Raw genomic sequence first — 19,200 nt, forward strand, 5'->3', positions numbered from 1 at the left:
AGGAGGGGAGTTCTGACATACACGATGAGAAAGGAAAGGGCCAGGTGTAGGTCCAACCCAGGAATGCGATGGTCGGGTCTTGGTGCCATAGGAGTGAATGGGGTCCCATTGGTGGCTAAGAGGGCGGTTGGGGCATCAGGGGCGCGTTGCATTCCTCTGCTAACGGTGGGAATACCGATTGTATGGCCCCAGTGTCGACCAGCGTCCTGTGGCCAGAGATTGTGCCTTTGACGTAGAACCCATCTCTGGGGTGAGATCTGGCTACTGCCGCCGCCAATGGAGAGTGGTTTATGGGTGCCACCTTCCTCGTTTCTTGGAGGCATGAGGGAGCAGGGACACACACACTTCCTTGCCTTTTTTTCTGTATCTCTTGTGGAAGATACAGCAGCCGATATTCTGGCGGGGCTGCGGGGGTCCCCTCCTCTGGAGGGCTGTGTTGATCTCCACCTCCTCAGGGTCTTCCTGCTGCAGGCTGTTGGCCGACGCCGGGGAAGTGAGTTTCACAGCACGGGTGGCATTGTGGAGCTTGTGCGCTCATTCTACCAGGCTCTCCATCTCCCATGTCCATCGGCGTCCTCAATTTGGCTGAGTACTTGAAGGGGTGAGGTTGGTTGAAGAAGATTTGCCTCAGGATACTTACCCCCCTTCCTGCGCCCCTGGGAATCCCTCTCAGGCAGCAATACCAGGGCCTGTAGCTTGTGCCAGGCTAACCTCGGGTCCTCGGTAGTCATGGGATTGACCATCAGGTCGAAAATTTGGGTGGCTCTCTCGGGAACCGGGAGAGGGATCCGGATCAGTTGCATCTTGATGTCATCGAAGGGGATCTCTCTGGATAGGGTGGACCTCCATGGGGGTGAGATGGTCGAATATGTCTTCCAGGAGAGCTGACGGCAACCAGGACCGACTTGGCGCCCTCTCTGGTGATCTTCAATACCCGTGCATTGGAGCCAGGTTGTAATGTTCTGCTGGGGGACTTAGGTGGCGCACCGGCGGTTCGGCTCACAAGGGCATGGATCGTGATGTGGGTCAGGGTGTTGAGGAACTATGTTGGGGGGCGGGGAGAGACATTGCCGGTAAGCTCCCATTCTTAACTTGATTTCTCCAAGTCCGCCATCTCACTTTACTACAGTCGACGGATGTTGTTAATGGCGGGCCATACTGTATGACAAAATGCCAAAACACTCCTGTAGGGATGTGCCATTTTGAGTCCGCTAATGGCATTCTGGTTGACTGCAGATAGGAGTTTTCAGAGACCTAAACTAAGGCGCCGTAATAAGTCCTCTAAAGGTCTCTGAAGGTGAGTGGCATTTATTAGTCCCTTAATGGCTGTGATGACTGGACTGAGACAAGGAAAATTGCTTACTGATTTATTGGTTGTTGTTGTTTTTGATTAAGCTGACCTTGTGTCAGCACGGGCTCTTACTCACCGAGCAGCCCGTAATTTATTGGTCAGAAACGGACATATTTAAGGAGGCTGTGTGGACGGAATTGTAGTGTCCATCACGCGTGCATACAAAAAAAGGGAGCCGACCCCCTCTGTGATTATGCTTTCTCGCACCTACAAATTTACATATAATTAAATTACAGGATGTGTAAATTTATGGTGCACATATAGGCGGAAAGGCCGCAACTGTGTTACATTTGGTACATGTAAAAAAGAGGTATATAGTGCATTGGGAGGATGGACATTTCGGTGGAAATGTCGTCCTTATAGTTACTTGTAACTATGTGGCCCAGGAGCAAGAATGAATTTACAAATTGTAAGAAGTCATCTTTGTTAATGAAATTTTGGGCATTCCTATTTGTTACATGAAGGAATCAATGTGCAAACAGATTTGCTGGTATATTATATCATGTTCTATGGCAAAGCTTTAACAAATTTCCAATAGTTTTCGAATTAGAAGTGCCCTAGCAGTGGGAGCCGGAATAATTAGGCCATCAGAACAGCCAATATTATTAAAAGCAACATCCCGATGAGACATCCTATTCCGAAATGCGTTTTTTGAATTATTTTCTCCCGTTTCTTTGCAATGGAAAGGAGCATTTCATGTCAAAAGCAGCTAAAGACAGAGTAATCTATCCTTTTCTAAATATAACATAATATTATAAATTATTATGTATATAAATTATTATGTATATTAATATTCTGTTGGTTTTCTCTTGAATACCATCTTTCGCGGCTAAATTAAGTAACATTTCTATTCTAGTTTCACAAAACCATCCTTAGAATTTTCCCATAATTTTACTTAAACTTAGTAGAATAGAGATGTACGTAATTCTGAGGAATAGTCACAAAATACATTCATAATCTGGCAACAGGAGACAAAATAATATAACCCTTCATTTCAAAATAATGCAGAAACATTACTACGTTTGAACACATGATAGGAACGCCAACGGCCGGAATTGAATACTTTTATTTGTTTTGGGTTACAAATCGGGCCTTATCAACCTTCTGTTTAGGTAATTTTTGGTTTTTGTAAGGATGTTTGGTTAATTTAAGGAACAGAGACAGGGAATTTTAATTTTGAGATATAGATATTTAGGCTTTCCTTGGCAAGATGTTATGATAATTCCCACCAAATATATGCTTAGCAACAATTATGCAAACAAACGACAGCTAGTATGTATGAATTCTCTGCTGGTGTTTCCATTGACAACGCACATGTTTACAAGGCGTCCGGTCCTACAATTGGTGAGATATTGTTTGGTGGTAGTTTTTATGATATCGCGTGCCTAAGTAGTACCCATAGCTGGGTTACCTAGGTAGTGGAGCGCCTCAGCGGCGTGGTTAGTATGGTATTAGCGTCCCACCTCGGTGGTCGCGGGTTCGAGGTAATTCTAAGCCCTCATTCCGCGGTAAAGTAGACTATGGCAGTTGACGTTTTCCTACGTTATTTTACTAACTGAACAATAATTTAAAGTAATATTTATTCGGGCAACTGTAATTAACCCCCAGGGGCCAGTACTAAACAAACGGTGGGAAATTAGGTACAATTGGACGCCCTAATCCCGGTAAATCTTAATAATAACTCCGCGTCGGGTATTTCTTTGGAAATTACAGTTTCCTATAGTATTCGGGTTGCTTATTAAGAATTTACCGTTAATTTTGGGCGGTCGACTGTAATTAACCTCCAGGGGCCAATACTAAACACGGCGAAATACATTGGACACCCCAATCCTAGTGGATGTCGTATTCGCTGTTACGTTCCTTGCAGTCTGTGCGGAGTTATTCTTTAGAATTACCCTAATCCCTAGTGGATGTCGTATTTGCGGTTACGTTTCTTGCAGGGTAATTCTAAAGAATAGTTCCGCATTGACTGCAAGGAACGTAACCGCGGATACGACATCCACTAGGGATTGGGGCTGGGGCGTCCGATGTATTTCGCCGTATTTAGTACTGGCCCCTGGGGGTTAATTACAGTTGTCCGAATAAATATTAGGTAGGTACTTTAAATTCTTGTTCAGTAAGTAAAATAACGTAGGAAAACGTCAACTGCCATAGTATACTTTACCGTAGGAATAGGTAAGGGCTTAGCATTACCCGGGTTCAATTCTCGGCCATTCCATTGAGGAGTGAGATAGGCTATGTGTAGGTATCTCTGGTGATAGAAGTTCACTCTCGACGTGGTTCGGAAGTCACGTAAAGATGTTGGTCCCGTTGCTGAATACCTAACCGCTGGTTCCGTGCAACGTAAAAACACCATATAAACAAACAAACAAACCAAGGTAGTGGAAATGAATAACAGATTCGACGGAAGGATCGGATGTTTATAGTAGTAGCAGGGTTAGGCTAGAGGTCTTGAGGTGTTGCTCCCACCACCGATGACTCATGACTGGTGCCCATCTCCGGTGTCAGGACGCGTTAAAGTACTTTTTCAGAGGGTGGAATAGCAAGTGGGCAAGACTGGATCAGCTAGCCCACTCCGTTGTTTCCCTTTTTGGAAATTGTCATACAAACTAGCTATAGGTACCAATAAGGTTGTGAAGTAAAATAGCTAAGTGTTCAAGGCAGTGTTGAGTCCTATGTGGCATCCCTCCGAATCCTAACAGTGAATCTTCCATGGCAATTGGACACTTCCAATTGCGTAGTACCTACTTATACTAGTATAGCCTATGTAATTTTTATCAATAGGGTAAACAACCACAGACGATCCATCGTCATCGTGCTGGCCAGGCCTTATTCACTTGATATTTAATTGGTGAAACAAGAATACAATCACAACTTTAAACCCATTCTAAAGATTGAAGTTTCATCAACATAATGTGATATATGAAAGCCACATACGAACTAAAATAAGCATGTGAGCTCTTCGTAAAATAGGTTTTCAAGGCAGTTTGTTCCGATACGTAATACAAACCATCGGTCCTTTAACAATAGGAAGTAGCTAGCGGCAGCTGAACGGTCGTAAGCTTCGAACAAGGGGAGAACGGTAGTTAACTGCTTGTCCGACAGTCGCGCGCCGCGACTGGGAGGTAAACAAATCACTTTTGCTTTCGGCCGCGGGTGTGAAGGACGTGTTCGTCATCGCTCTCTGCCCGCTTCATCGTCGTATGCTTTGTTTATATTGTGTTTTCTACTAATGGTTTGTTTGACTTGAAAAATGAACAAATTGTAAGTACACTGTTTTCATTTTCATTACTTAATTATGAACCCATTGAATTATGTCTCGGTGCCGAGGGCGGGCGCGCTCGCGCCGAGTCATGTATTTGGGCGAAGGGTGTAATTGAAAAATGTAAGTACTTTTTTCATTATATTTTGCCCTGTGCGTTCGTTACCGAGAGTGTGACTGCGCTCGGCACGAACTTTTAATTTTGTATAATAGAATGCAATGAAAGTGGATTCGCAATTGCAATATTCTTTTCATTTTCATTTATTGATTGCATGAAATTTAATCTGGATCAATTTTCGTTCTTACCCGGGAATTGATCCTTACGATTTTTATGTGAAATGAAATCGCAAGTGCAGTATTCTGTTTCATTTTCATATATATTTTATGATAGCATCATATTATTAGATCAAGTTTCCGTTCTTACCCGGGAATTGATCTTTTCTCCTTTAAGTTCTATGAAGTGAACTCGCAAGGGCAGTATTCTGTTTCATTTTCATATTACTTTCACTGCTGTGCGGGGGTGGGGGAAGCGAAGGTTCTGCCAAGGAAGTCGTCGGAAAGCTCTCCCGCGACTCCCTTGGTAGCCGATTCTTCGTCTTCCTTCCCGCCCCCCGCTCAGCTTCTTCGTTGTATTTTGTATTTGGGGTCTTCCTTGCGTTCGGGGGGTGGGGCATGTCTTCCCCCCGTGCGTGAGGGAACCCCTCTTACTAATCTATCTATGTTACCGCAGGTGCTACATCCGTGGGAGACGACCTTGGATGTAGATGTAGATCCTCACGAGGTTTGTACTCGTTGTCGGGGGCGAGAGTGCTCCCGCAACGAGCCCTGTGTAACGTGTATGCATTCGTCAGAGGCGCAGTGGGGTGCTGTACGAGGACACAAGAAGTCATCGGAAAGTCCAGTGACTCCTTTGGTAACGGACGTCCAGTTGTACTCGGGGTCTTCCGTCCGCTATTGGGTGGGGTTTTCTCTCCCCCCAGGCGCGAGGAAGCCCCTCTAACTAACCCGACTGTTGCTTCCGATTGTTTGCCATCAGCGAGGACGACCTGGAAACAGGTGTGGGAGTCGCTGGGACTGCAGGGGTTTGATTCAGCGGTTGGCCGGGGTCGGCAGTGGTCACTCATGATACGGTAACCACTACAAACAACCACAATCTCGACACCAGCATATGAGATGTCACCCGCACCTGGTGTACACACCACATGTCATGTCGGTACACCCACGGCTGCATCCAGAACCAATTCCTGCCGTGCCAATCAGGACGGTGCCACCGCCACCTGGGTTCTTTGTATTGCCGACCCCGGACTGCCGCTGCCCAAGAGTACCCCCCTGGACCTGCCGCCAGTGCCGAGGATGACGGTAGCTGCCGACAGGACGCCTGTCTCTCCTGTGGTACCTGCCGTGCCTGCCGTACCTGTTGCTGTCCCAGCCGCTCATTCCCCTTTCAGATCAGGTGCCTGCTGCTCATTCACTTTCAGATGTTCCTGCTGTTCCTGGACCTGTTCCTGTTGTTCCTGCTGTTGGTGATGCTGTCACAGTCTCAGGTCTTTCCGGACAGGTGCAGTCGGGCCCTGTTGCTTCGGCAACTGCCCCGGCTCCCTCCTGGATGGAAGACCTGACGTCTGTCCTGCGGAGCCTGGCGAAGAAGAAGAGGAAGAGGAAGAAGGTGTCGTCGTCGTCTTCTTCGTCGTCCGCTGCCTCTCCTTCCCCTTCGACTTCTAAGGCCAAACAGCCGAAGAAGAAGAAGGTTGCCTCCTTCCCCCCTAAGAAGACTCCTTCGGGATCTTCTAAGGGCCCGGCTCGCTCAGGCGAGCTGGTGGGGAGCTCTTCTGCTGGTCCACCTCCTGTTCCTTCGGGAACGGGGCCCGTCGCTTCTTCTGCAAAGAAGAAGTCGACGGGGACCAGAGGGCACCAGCCTCGGCTGGTGCGTCCTCACCTGGTGCTAGCGGGTTCCTGCCGCTAAACCAGGTTCCGTCTCGGTCCGCTTCTCGTTCGCGAGAAGCACCGAGTGGACGCTCTTCCAAGAAGACCGTCCAGCCAAAGTTTTGACGCCCGAGCTCGCTCGCCGTCAAGACAGCGGCGCGGAGCAGAAGACTGGCGAGAGTCGTGCACACAACTCTCGCCAGGCCAGTGGACGCTCTCGCAGCGATCAACTGGCTGCTCGGGCTAACGTGACGGTCGCTGATCAGCCACGGGTTGAGGCGAGGAAGGAGTCCCCGCGGCCGCCGGTACCAGCCACGGCTGGTACCAGCGACTTGACGCGGCGAGAGGACGCTGGCCGGTCTCGACGCGACACAGAGCCTAGCAGGTCACCCGTCCGCCGCTCCCGATGGGGACCGGGCGGAGACGGTTGACGCCAGCGGCAGCTCGCCTGACGCTAGAGATCGGTCTCGACGTTCTCAGCCGAGCCAATCGCCCCAGGCGAGCGTAAGGCTAGGCCTGCTGCTCGACCGTCACCGCGGGTTGACGATCAGCAGCAGCCCTCCACGCACGCTGGTCCTGCCAGCGAGCGAGGGGGGAGCGTCAGGTCGGCCTCTCCCATAACGGGTTGAGGCGAGGAAGGGGTCCCCGCGGCCGTCGGTACCAGCCACGGCTGGTACCAGCGGCTCGACGCGCCGAGAGGACGCTCGCCGGTCTCACCGTGAACAGCGAGCCTAGCAGGTCACCTGACGCCGCTCCATCGGGAACCCGGGCGGAGACTGGTAACCAGCAACAGCTCGCCTGACGCTAGAGATCAGCGTCGACGTTCTCAGCCAAGCCTCTCGCCTCAGGCGAGCGGCAAGGCTAGGCATGCTGCTCGATCGCCACCAGGCCGCGTTGACGATCGGCAGGCAGCCCTCCAAGCACGCTGGTCCTGCCAGCGAGCTAGGGGGGAGCGTCAGGTCTGCCTCTCCTGTACCCTCAACCTCCTCGGGCTACGCCGGGAGGAGCGAGGCCCGGTACCTATGAGTGATCGCGAGAGGTGCGCCGCTCGCGGAGCCCCGCTATGACGCCGTATGGACCAGGCACGGTTCTAGGGGACCCGACCAGGACATACGCGCAATTAGCTGGAGGCGACCGTCAGGGGTCTGCCGCTCTTCCTCCTTCTGAAGGAGGAGTATCTAGGGATCTATTCTTGTTGGAGGGACTGGACGGTCCTACTCCGCAAGACGCGGTTACTCCCGAGATACAGAGGAATTTGCAGAAGTCATTAAGCTGATTCGTCAGCATAATGACCCTGCGGAAGGATTGCCGCTCCCACCAGCAGAGCCCACGTCTCTGCTCGAGTCGTTTTGGGGCCCGAGAGGGAACCCAAACCGACGGTGGGTCGGCCGCGATCGGAGCTTGCCGATTCTGTCTCGAACCAGTGTCTCTCGTCTCCGGACAAGAAGGCTCTCTCAGTTCTGGCCGGTCGATCAAGCTACTTCCCACCTCCTCTACTGCGACAGCGGCGTTTTCTACGTGTCTTCGGACACCGTATTTAAATACTCCTTCGGTCCTCCTGAGAGGTTTCGACCTCGACGAGGACTGGAATGAGTCGTAGGACGGTTCGGCTCTCTCCTGTCAGGTGTCGATCAGCCCCACCCAGACGACGTTCACAGTGGCGGCAGACCCTTACCTACAGTGAGAGTTCGTAACCCTCCGCGGGAAAACGTTTTCTCCTGACGATACGTTTTCCCAGACTCTGAGAGGCCATCGCCGCAAGGCGATGGCTGCTCCTACTCTTCTCCAACTGCTAGTTCCACTGGGAAGGCGAGCGAGTATCCAATTCCTTCCCCATTCCCTCTCTCCTTACGGCTACGAGGGAAAGGGGAAGGATCCTACAGAGATTTCTTTGTAGGATCCCACGTTCGGGACTGCGCTACCGGGGGGGACCTTCGGGTCCTACCTGACGTAAGCCCCGGTCGTTGAGGAGGAATCCTGCTCCATTCTCGATTTCTACGGGAAATCGAGAAGACCACCAGCCGATATCGTTTGACGAATTCGGTGGGGTTTCGCAGACTGCTTAGAATTCTACGGAATTTCTAGCGCATTCAGAGTGTTTCGAGTTTTTTACGATCTTCAACACTTACGCCGAGACCACGGTCCAAAGCGAGCGAGACGAGAATCCCCGATATGTTACACGATAATCGGGAACCTCGCCTATGCTCGAATTCCTGGAATTCTAGCATTGTGAAGAAGACTGCTGCTGAAAGAAACTATCTCACAGTAGGCGACCAACCTGGAATAGAGGAGATCGGACGGGAATATCCAGTTTGGCTTGAACTATCGTCTTAGTATTCTGTTCACCATTGAAGCTTTCCTTCGAGGAAGACTTCTCCTTCACTCTCTTTAATAGAGAACGAAGGTGGTCGATCTCCAATCCTTATTTTGTTTTCTTGAAGGAAAGAATTTAGGATGGAGATCGTTGTTTCAGAATCCTACAAATATCTCGTATATTAACCTCGCGACATGATTCTGCTAAGCAGTTGAATTGTCCGAGGGGTAGGCGCATATCCTAGTTATTCTACGGATTGCGACTTAGACGAGAAGTATTCTAATTGAACTGCAACTCGGGGTTGCCTGCAACCTCCCAGGAGTTTTCAGTTTCAATTTTATATACTTATGTTTTGTCACGACAACACCATTTCAACTTTTATATTTACCGAAATTCGTTTCGCCTAAATATAATTGCCCGAGCATATGTTTTATGCTCGGTAGTTCTGGCCGAACGCATTCCTTCGTGGAATAATGGATTACCTGGCAACTCAGGATGACGAGTCAGCAGGCTCAACCACTGCGTATTGAACTGCCTCATAGCAGCTCAGTATCAGCTGCCTCCGAGATTCACGGTCATGTATGTCTCTCTCTCCCTGCTTGATTGACTACCGAACCGTATCTCTGCCTAACAATCATGGACTTAGGTCTCTGATTAACGGGGATTCTCGCAATAATGAAGGACCATCTACTGCGGTGACGCTAGATTCCATCGCCTTCGACATTGCGAATTTTCAACAGAGATATCTCTTGGACTCTTTCATCTTTCTGTTTACCGCACGGTAACAGAAGTCTGTACAAGTCTCCCGCTGCATCGCACTGCGATAATGCGAATGATTTTGCAGACATCTGAGTTTGTCTTCAAAATATCTCGTATTCGTAGGTGTACAATTGTTCATTGTTCAACCCGAATTACAAGAGGTGTCAGAAGACATCGCTACTCTCCGACCTGACAGCTCTACCTCCAAATGTTCAGCCCATGAGAAGCAGTTCTTCAGGCGGCTTTCACCTGTGTTTTCATTACCGAAGAACGCCCCGCTTTCATTGCAACTACGACTTCTCACCGGACAGCAATGAAATAGCGGTTAGCGTTTTCAGTCATTTGTAAGCACAGGTTATGAATCTTGAGATCCTTCTCTCGATTCATATGTGAAGACTAGTTGACATTCAATATCTACCTTCGTCTTCAACGGTACATAGTGTTGTTTTCTCCTTAGCTGAGATTCAACAAACATGAGATGTTTTACCTTCAGGGACCTCGGTCTCTAGAAGGCAATTGACTTTCGCCTGTTGGGTACATGCCTTAAGAGATCATCACCTCGCTGTCCGGCATTGGTGACAAACAAATACATCATTTGTTTGGTCTCTCGGCATAACCCTTTAAAAGGCGAGGTCACGTGACTTACTCGGATGCTTTGACAACTGCCGCCTACCGAACGCAGTCAGTCGGCAGCTGTCAGAGCGCCCGAGTCAGTTACGAATTACGCTGTTGACTTAGTTCGGTTGTTACACAGCAACCATTACTTCGTTTTAATAGCTTGTCACAGTACCCATACCATTGACACCACCATGGAGTGTCGGTGTCCTATCCACTACCGAGAACTTCGCTGCATGGGGATAGGAGGTATGCGAGAGACTTCGTTTGCTAACGGACAGACCAGTATGGGTACTGGACATCACCGAAGTAGAGAAGAGGGATAGGTCATGCGACTATTTCCTTCTTTTCCTCTGAGGAACTGCATGACTTCTCCTGCGAAGTCAGGCACCCAGGGGATGGGGATCCGTGACGCTCGATTTCGTACCGAACTTCGTAGCGAAGACTCAGAACCCTTCGGTCCCTGACGATTGGTTCGAGTCGTTCACAATCCCCTCCCTAATGGACTTCACCGCCTTCGATGCGAAGGAGATGCTGCCTTGTCCACAAGAACTTCTCCTTGGCGCAGGTACTGAAGGCAGGGGTCTGGTCCAACCAGACCACATGCCTTCCTTCTACCTTCGGGATATTGCCCACAGGTCCTTGGATCTTTTTCCTTGGGACCCGTGGTGGCTGCTCAACACGTTGTGTAGCGAACCCAGACCCTCGCAGGCTGAACAGCATCGAGTCCTGGTGTGACCGTAAGAATGGATGGTGAATGAGAGTGTGACTGGCTCCTATTCCCACTTTTTCTTTTTCCCCTCTCACCTGGTGGTTAGAGGGGACACGGTCGTCACCCTGCTGGATAAGACAAGATTTGCAGTGAGCTACTCAACAGAGCACCATCCTAACCCTTTCACTAGGGATAGGAGCGTATACCACCACTTCCTCCAACAAGGGGGAGGAAGTGGATGCCAGCTTGAGACAACCCATACTTTATGTTGCCTCTTGCAAACAGGAACAAGTTCTTGCTTGCTGGTACGAAGAGATACGCTTGCCTCTCTCTTAGTACTCGGCCCAGAGGTCTGACCATTGATCCTGCGGTGCACACCCCGATCAATCGGACAGAGGCTTGGATTTCCCTCCCTCGCTCTTACGACCAGGGAGGCATTCCAGGGATGGACGATAACACCAGTCTGTTCATCAAAAGACTCAGATTCCTCCCACCAAGAAGTGAGTCTTCCTATTGTTAAAGGACCGATGGTTTGTATTACGTATCGAACAAATGACAATTTGTCGAAAATTGCATTTTTCCTAACTATACAAACCTGAGGTCCTTTACATATAGTCCCCTCCTCATGCCACCCCCCCTCACTCTGCGTATTTTTGCATGGGCCAAAAGCAAAAGTGATTTGTTTACCTCCCAGTCGCGCGGCGCGCGGACTGTCGGACAAGCAGTTAACTACCGTTCTCCCCTTGTTCGAAGCTTACGACCGTTCCAGCTGCCGCTAGCTACTTCCTATTGTTAAAGGACCTCAGGTTTTGTATAGTTAGGAAAAATGCAATTTTCGACAAATTGTCATTTGAAATCCAATATTGGGGCAATCATGTGGCGGGCCGTTCTAACTTCCGCAGTCCCTCATTTGAACAATGTTAGCATGTATATGTAACTTTTATTGATCTTGCTCAAGATGCAGTTGTAACCAGCACAATAAAAACAACATTTTTTTGCCTACATTAGTGAAAGTATTAAAACTTTTTATTCCTGGGGTCATGGTTTGAACTGAATTCATTTTTACCATGTAATCGGTGGTTTTATCCGTACTGCCATCACAACTGAAACTCCACAGTGCTTATTTGATTGTAATTATACACATTTTGGTCTTAATTCACTCCAAATTGCACTTGAATCACGTTGCTGTTCCTGGCTCCTAAGCACTCACTCCGCAAACACTGTTACGAGCAGCAGACGACAAAACTGATTATGGGGCACAAAGCTTTATTCCCTTAATTGTTTACTTTACTCATTATTTAGTTTAACTTTACTTCAAAATGTTAATTTAATTCATGTCTATTATCCCTTTTTGCAACCAAATTAACCCCGAAAAATTACAAATATTTCTGATGTATACTTACGAGCAGACGACGCGACGAAAAATGACTCATCGTTACCAATCTAGTGGAGCTTCACACATCGCTGATGCATTTACAAACTGTTTCCATGAATTCTAGTTGTCATAGTAATGCAGTAATGATAAAATTGCTGTAATATGTATATATACTACAAATAGATACGCTAATTTCACTTATTTCCCCGGTTTTGTGTAAGTCTATACCCAGTTTGGTGGGTAAACACATACCAATTGACAACACTGATAAACAGTTGAAGAGCGCAAAATGCCGCAAAAAATGCAGTAGTCCCCTTAGATAGCACTGTTAGAGGTCAGGGTTTACGATTGTTGTGATGAAGGAAAGTGCCCCAACGTCTATGGGTACAATTGTGTGCGGATTTAGCACAGGAAATGGGAACTTTGCTGACACAAGCAACTCCGCAAACATCAAGATGGCGTCAATTTTTGAAATATTTATGAATGTAAGTAAAAATTTCGAAAGCGTTTTGGGGTAGTGTGCACTGCGTTGGCTACACTTTTCATTACCCTCTGTTTAAATCTTAAAATATGGCCTTAGTTTCTAACTTTGGAGAAAATACTTACTTCGAAAGGAGAGTAGAGGTCTTGTGCTCCTGCTATCACCACCAACAAGTATTTTTTCAGAAGGTGGCCAAAACCACAGTAGTCTGTGAGTTGGCCAGTCCACTCAGTTGTTCACCATATTACTCAAGATGTTCCTACACGATATACAAATTGTTGATCCTTTACAATAGGAATTAATTGAGGCGTAGCCTGGACATGGCCACTGAAATCTTCAAACAAGGTGGTTCAGTAGTTGACTACTGGTAGGGTTGTTGGAAGTCCATCCGACCAGGTGTAAATTCCAATTTGCTTTTACACCGCTCTCTACCTGGCAGTTGTTCGCTGTTTTCTTCATTTTTCAATCACGGTGGGCTTTTCCTTATTACTTTTAGTGTTATTTTGTTAAATTGTGGTTGTATAAGTGTGTGTGTTGTGATGAATCCACAACAAACCCTTGATTTTCAGCCTATGCTGTCCAATTCCCCCGAGCCGTCGCTGCCTCGGGGTGAATAGCGAGAAATGTGGTAAAATCCGTGATTCTGAGGAAGTCCTCACTCCATGTGTGCTTCTTGCTGAGGGTGTGAGTGCAATGGTGAGATATTGTTTGAGGAGTGATAGCTAATCCCTCATTGTTCATGAAACTTACCTGACAGATAGATATATAGCTGTTTGTTCCGATACGTAATACAAACATCGGTCCTTTAACAATAGGAAGTAGCTAGCGGCAGCTGGAACGGTCGTAAGCTTCGAACAAGGGTGGGGAGAACGGTAGTTAACTGCTTGTCCGACAGTCGCGCGCCGCGCGACTGGGAGGTAAACAAATCACTTTTGCTTTCGGCCGCGGGTGTGAAGGACGTGTTCGTCATCGCTCTCTGCCCGCTTCATCGTCGTATGCTTTGTTTATATTGTGTTTTTCTACTAATGGTTTGTTTGACTTGAAAAATGAAACTGTAAGTACACTGTTTTCATTTTCATTACTTAATTATGAACCAACATGGAGTTATCGCCGTAGATGCGGCGATTTCCCTCTCTTTTCATGAATTGAACCCTTGAATTATGCCTCGGTGCCGAGGGCGGGGCGCGCATCGCACCGAGTCAGGTTATTTTGGGCGAAAGTGTGTAATTGAAAATGTAAGTACTCTTTTCATTATATGTTTGCCCTGTGCGTTCGTTACCGGAGAGTGTGTTTGCGCTCGGCACGAGCCTTTTTAATTTTGTATATAGAATGCAATGAAAGTGGATTCGCAATTGCAATATTCTTTTCATTTTCATTTATTTATTTCCATGAAATTTAAATTTAATTTGGATCAATTTTCGTTCTTACCCGGGAATTGATCCTTACGTTTTTTTTTATGTGGAAATGAATCGCAAGTGCAGTATTCGTTTTTCATTTTCATATATATTTTATGATAGCATCATATTATTTGGATCAAGTTTCCGTTCTTACCCGGGAATTGAATCTTTTCCCTTTAAGTTCTATGAAGGAATCGCAAGGGCAGTATTCTGTTTCAATTTTCATATTACTTTTCACTGCTGTGCGGGGGTAGGGGAAGCGAAGGTCTGCCAGGAAGTCGTCGGAAAGCTCTCCCGCGACTCCTTGGTATCCGATTCTTAGTTCTTCCTTCCTGCCCCCCGCTCAGCTCTTCGTTGTATTTTGTATTTGGGTCTTCCTTGCGTTCGGGGGTGGGGCATGTCTTCCCCCCGTGCGTGAGGGAACCCCTCACTTACTAATCTATCTATGTTACCGCAGGTGCTACATCCGTGGGAGACGACCTTGGACAGGTATGGACCACCGCGGAGGCAGGGCGTGCCTAGCATCCACGGGCTGCTGCAGCGTCTAGCGAGGTCTGGGGCGGTCTCCACTACTACCACGGCCGCTTATGCTGCTACCCCCCCCCCCCTCCTGGTCTACACTCCCCATGCTGTGTCGATGGACGCCGTCTGCCGCTACTAGGGCCGCAGCCGTACCGAGGTGGGGTTGCCGCCGCCGCCTGTTTTCTTTTCGTGTTGCCTGCCCCAGACTTCCGCTGTTCCAGCAGCTCGCCCCGGGACCGGGCGCCAGGACCCAGGTTCCGCTGGCTGCCGATGATTCTACGAGGCGATCGCTGGGCCAGCCGTACTGCCGCTGATGTGATTCCCGCTGTTGGCTTGGCTGTCCCTCTGGGTCTACCGCTGCCGCTGTTCCTGCCGCTCCGGATCTGGTTGCTGTTCCTGTCGCTCCTGGTTCCTGTGCCTGTCCATGGCTGGTCCTGCCCACGGTGTGTCTTCCCCAGTCCCAGGTCCTTCCGGCAGGTGCAGTCGGGCCGTGTTGCTTTCGGCAATAGCCCCGGCTCCGGCCTGGATGGAGGATCCTGACGGACTGTCCTGCGTGAGCTGACGAGGAAGAGGGAGAAAGAGGAAGCTGTCATCTTCGTCTTCATCGTCTGCTGCTGCCTCTTCCCCTTCGACTTCTAAGGCCCATAAGCCGAAGAAGAAGAAGGCTGCCTTCCCCCTAAGAAGTCTCCTTCGGGAACTTCTAAGGGCCCGCCCCTCCCACCTCGGTGGGACGGGGGGTCCTTCTGCTGGTCCTCCTGCTCCTTCGGGAGCGGGGCCCGTCTCCCCTTCCGTAAGGAAGAGATAGACGGGGACCAGAGGAGTATCGGTTAGTCTCTGGTACTTTCCTCGCTGGTGCTAGCGGCGATGCCGCTACGCCAGGTTCCGGCTCGGTCTCTCGTTCGCGAGAGGATCCCGAGTGTACGTTCTCCCTCGGGAGACCGTGCAGCCAAGTGTCGGCGCCAGAGTTCGTCGGCGCCAAGACGCGGCACGGAGCAGAAGGCTGGTGAGAGACGCTCAGGTGACTCTTGCCAGGCCAGCGGCCGCTCTTGCAGCGACCAGCTGGTAACCCGGGTTTTCCCCCCTAAGAAGGCTCCTTCGGGACTTCTAAGGGACCCGTCTCGCTCCGGCGATTCGGGGAGCTCTTCTGCTGGTCCTCCTGCTCCCTCGGGAACAGGGCCCGTCTTTTCTTCTCACCAAGGAGAAGAAGACGGGGACCAGAGGAGTACCAGCTTCGGCTGGCACTTCCTCGCCTGGTTCTAGCGGTTCTGCCGCTAAACCAGGATCCGCCTCGGCTTCTCGTTAGCGAGAAGTACCGAGTGGACGGTCTGCCGCGCGGGAGACCGTCCAGCCAAAGTCTTGACGCCCGAGCTCGCTCGCCGTCAAGACCGAAGCGCGGAGCAGAGACTGGCGAGGAGTCGTGCAGACGACTCTCGTCAGGCCAGTGGACGCTCTCGCAGCGACCAGCTGGCTGCTCGGGTTGACGTGACGGTCGCTGACCAGCCACGAGTTGAGGCGAGGAATGGGGTCCCCGCTGCCGTCGGTACCAGCCACGGCTGGTACCAGCGGCTCGACGCGCCGAGAGGACGCTCGCCGGTCTCAGCGCACAGCGAACCTAGCAGGTCACCTGACGCCGCTCCCATCGGGATCCGGGGCGAAGATGGTAACCAGCAACAGCTCGCCTGACGCTAGAGATCAGCGTCGACGTTCTCAGCCGAGCCTCTCGCCACCCAGGCGAGCGGCAAGGCTAGGCCTGCTGCTCGAGTCGCCACCACGGGTTGACGATCAGCAGCAGCCCTCCAAGCACGCTGGGCCTGCCAGCGAGCTAGGGGGGGGCGTCGGGGAGGTACTGCCTCTCCTGTACCTTCAACCTCCTCGGGCTACACCGGGAGGAGCGAGGGTACCTATGAGTGATCGCGAGAGGTGCGCCGCTCGCGATCCCGCTATGACGCCGTATGGACCAGGCACGGTTCTAGGACCGACCAGGACATACGTGCAAGTAGCTGGAGGCGACCGTCAGGGGTCTGCCGCTATTCCTCCTTCGGAAGGAGTATCTCGGGATCTGTTCTTGTTGGAAGGACTGGACGGTCCTACTCCGCAAGACGCGGTTACTCCCGAGATACAGAGGAAATTGCAGAAGTCATTAAGCTGATTCGTCAGCATAATGACCTTGCGGAAGGATTGCCGCTCCCACCAGCAGAGCCCACGTCTCTGCTCGAGTCGTTTTGGGGCCCGAGAGGGAACCCAAACCGACGGTGGGTCTGCCGCGATCGGAGCTTGCCGATTCTGTCTCGAACCAGAGTCTCTCGTCTCCGACAAGAAGGCTCGCTCAGTTCTGGCCGGTCGATCAAGCTACTTCCACCTCCTCTACTGCGACAGCGGCGTTTCTACGTGTCTTCGGACACCGTATTTAAATACTCCTTCGGTCCTCCTGAGAGGTTTCGACCTCGACGAGGACTGGAATGAGTCGGAGGACGGTATCGGCTCTCCCCTGTCAGGTGTCGATCAGCCCCACCCAGACGACGTTCACAGTGGCGGGCAGACCCTTACCTACAGTGAGAGTTCGTAACCCTCCGCGGGAAAACGTTTTCTCCTGACGATACGTTTTTCCCAGACTCTGAGAGACCATCGCCGCAAGGCGATGGCTGCTCCTATTCTTCTCTAACTGCTAGTTCCACTGGGAAGGCGAGCGAGTATCCAATTCCTCCCTCATTCATCTCTCCTTACGGCTACGATGGGAAAGGGAGGGATCCTACAGAGATTTCTCTGTAGGATCCCACGTTCGGGACTGCGCTACGGGGGACCTTCGGGTCCTACCTGACGTAAGCCCCGGTCGTTGAGGAGGGATCCTGCCCACCCCATTCTCGATTTCTACGGGAATCGAGAGGACCACCAGCCGATAATCGTTTTGACGAATTCGGTGGGGGTTTCGCAGACTGCTTAGAATTCTAAGGGAATTTCTAGCGCATTCAGAGTGTTCGAGTTTTTTACGATCTCCAAACACTTAGGCGAGACCACGTCTAAAGTGAGCGAGACGAGAATCCCCGATGTTACATGATAATCGGGAACCTCGCCTATGCTCGAATTTCTGGAATTTCTAGCATTGGGAAGAAGACTGCTGCTGAAAGAAACAACTATCTTACAGTAGGCGACCAACCTGGAATAGAGAAGATCGGACGGGAATATCCAGTTTGGCTTGAACTATCGTCTTAGTATTCTGTTCACCATTGAAGCTTTCCTTCGAGGGAAGACTTCTCCTTCACTCTTTGATAGAGATCGAAGGTGGTCGATCTCCAATCCTTATTTTGTTTTCTTGAAGGAAAGAATTTAGGATGGAGATCGTTGTTCAGAATCCTACAAATATACTACGTATATTAACCTCGCGACATGATTCTACTAAGCAGTTGAATTGTCCGAGGGGTAGGCGCATATCCTAGTTTATCTACGGATTGCGACTTAGAAGAGAAGTATTCTAATTGAACTGCAACTCGGGGTTGCCTGCAACCTCCCAGGAGTTTTCAGTTTCAATTTTATGTACTTATGTTTTGTCACGACAACACCATTTCAACTTTTATATTTACCGAAATTCGTTTCGCCTAAATATAATTGCTCGAGCATATTTTATGCTCGGTAGTTCTAGCCGAACGCATTCCTTCATGGAATAATGGATTACATGGCAACTCAGGATGACGAGTCGGCGAGAGCTCAGGCTCAACTACTGCGTATTGAACTGCCTGACAGCAGCTCAGTATCAGCTGGGCCTCCGAGATGCACGGTCAGTTATGTCTCTCTCTCCCCTGGTTTGATTGACTACCGAACCGTATCTCTGCCCAACAATCATGGACTTAGGTCTCTGATATGGGGATTCTCGCAATAATGAAGGACCATCTACTGCTGTGACGCTAGATTCCATCGCCTTCGACATTGCGAGAATTTTCAATAGAGTATATCTTGGACTCTTTCATCTTTCTGTTTACCGCACGGTAACAGAAGTCTGTACAAGTCTCCCGCTGCATCGCACTGCGATAATGCGAATGATTTGCAGACATCTGAGTTTGTCTTCAAAATATCTCGTATTCGTAGGTATACAATTGTTCATTGTTCAACCCGAATTACGAGATGTGTCAGAAGACATTGCCACTCTCCGACCTGACAGCTCTACTTCCAAATGTTCAGCCCATGAGAAGCAGTTCTTCAGGCGGCTTTCCCCTGTGTTTTCATTACTGAAGAACGCCCGCTTTCATTGCAACTACGACTTCTCACCGGACAGCAATGAAATAGCGGTTAGCGTTTTCAGTCATTTGTAAGCACAGGTTATGAATCTTGAGAATCTTCTCTCGATTCGTCTGTGAAGACGTAGGTTGCATTCAATATCTACCTTCGTCTTCAACGGTACATAGTGTTGTTTCTCCTTAGCTGAGATTCTTCAACAACCATGAGATGTTTTGCCTTCAGGGACCTCGGTCTCTAGAAGGCAATTGACTTTCGCCTG

The 19,200-nt window shown here is 49.7% G+C and overlaps 1 protein-coding gene across 3 annotated transcripts in view; it reads left to right on the forward strand.

Annotated features, from left to right (window-relative positions):
- The first annotated feature begins 2,381 nt into the window (after window positions 1-2,381).
- LOC135211243 (histidine protein methyltransferase 1 homolog) overlaps window positions 2,382-19,200 on the forward strand; it is a 198,408-nt gene continuing 181,589 nt past the window's right edge. The window contains exon 1 of one of the 3 annotated variants that reach the window (XM_064244514.1): window positions 2,382-2,463. The gene's annotated coding sequence lies outside the window, so the exon portion shown is untranslated. The remainder of the gene's footprint in view (window positions 2,464-19,200) is intronic. The other 2 variants (XM_064244519.1, XM_064244521.1) reach the window with 2 other exon arrangements.

This window comes from Macrobrachium nipponense, chromosome 4 (genome assembly GCF_015104395.2).
Source record: "Macrobrachium nipponense isolate FS-2020 chromosome 4, ASM1510439v2, whole genome shotgun sequence".
In the NCBI taxonomy this organism is placed as follows: Eukaryota; Metazoa; Arthropoda; class Malacostraca; order Decapoda; family Palaemonidae; genus Macrobrachium; species Macrobrachium nipponense.